Raw genomic sequence first — 1,121 nt, forward strand, 5'->3', positions numbered from 1 at the left:
TGAGTAGCAGCAGGGCCAGCGCGCCCAGGAGCACATCTTTTTCGACCGTAAAGGGAGACAGGAGGCCGACTCTCTGCCTCGGCTAAATGGAGAGGGAATTTCAGAAGGGCCAGGGCACAAGCATGGACCTTTTTCAGCTGTAAGGGAGGCAAGAGCAAGGTGTGATGTAGGTCCCCGGGGCCTGCTGGAGGTCCAGGTCCATGCCCGATGTGAGTAGCAGCAGGGCCAGCGCGCCCAGGAGCACATCTTTTTCGACCGTAAAGGAGACAGGAGGCCGACTCACTGCCTCGGCTAAATGGAGAGGGAATTTCAGAAGGGCCAGGGCACAAGCATGGACCTTTTCAGCTGTAAGGGAGGCAAGAGCAAGGTGTGATGTAGGTCCCCGGGGCCTGCCTGGAGGTCCAGGTCCATGCCCGATGTGAGTAGCAGCAGGGCCAGCGCGCCCAGGAGCACATCTTTTTCGACCGTAAAGGGAGACAGGAGGCCGACTCACTGCCTCGGCTAAATGGAGAGGGAATTTCAGCAGGGCCAGGGCACAGGCATGGACCTTTTTCAGCTGTAAGGGAGGCAAGAGCAAGGTGCGATGTAGGTCCCCGGGGCCTTTTGTCGTACCATAGGCACGAGTGGTGTGTGTGTGTGGCAAAGACTTTCTGCGCAGTGTCCCAGGGGCACGGGGAAAGGTTGTTGTACCATAGGCACGAGAAAAGTTGTCGTACCATAGGCACGAGAAAAGTTGTCGTACCATAGGCACGAGTGGTGTGTGTGTGTGTGGCAAAGTGCTACTGAGCGGTGTACCAGGGGCAGGGCGAAAAGTTGTTGTACCATAGGCACGAGAAAAGTTGTTGTACCATAGGCACGAGAAAAGCTGTCATACCAGGGGCACGGAGGAAAGTTGTTGTACCATAGGCACGAGAAAAGTTGTCGTACCATAGGCACGAGGGAGAGTTTGTGTGGCAAAGTGCTACTGAGCGGTGTACCAGGGGCACGGCGAAAAGTTGTTGTACCATAGGCACGAGAAAAGTTGTCGTACCATAGGCACGAGAAAAGTTGTCGTACCATAGGTACGAGGAGTGTGCGTGTGCGGCAAAGTGCTACTGAGCGGTGTACCAGGGGCACGGCGA

Source organism: Maylandia zebra, unplaced genomic scaffold, assembly GCF_041146795.1.
Source record: "Maylandia zebra isolate NMK-2024a unplaced genomic scaffold, Mzebra_GT3a scaffold35, whole genome shotgun sequence".
NCBI lineage: Eukaryota > Metazoa > Chordata > Actinopteri > Cichliformes > Cichlidae > Maylandia > Maylandia zebra.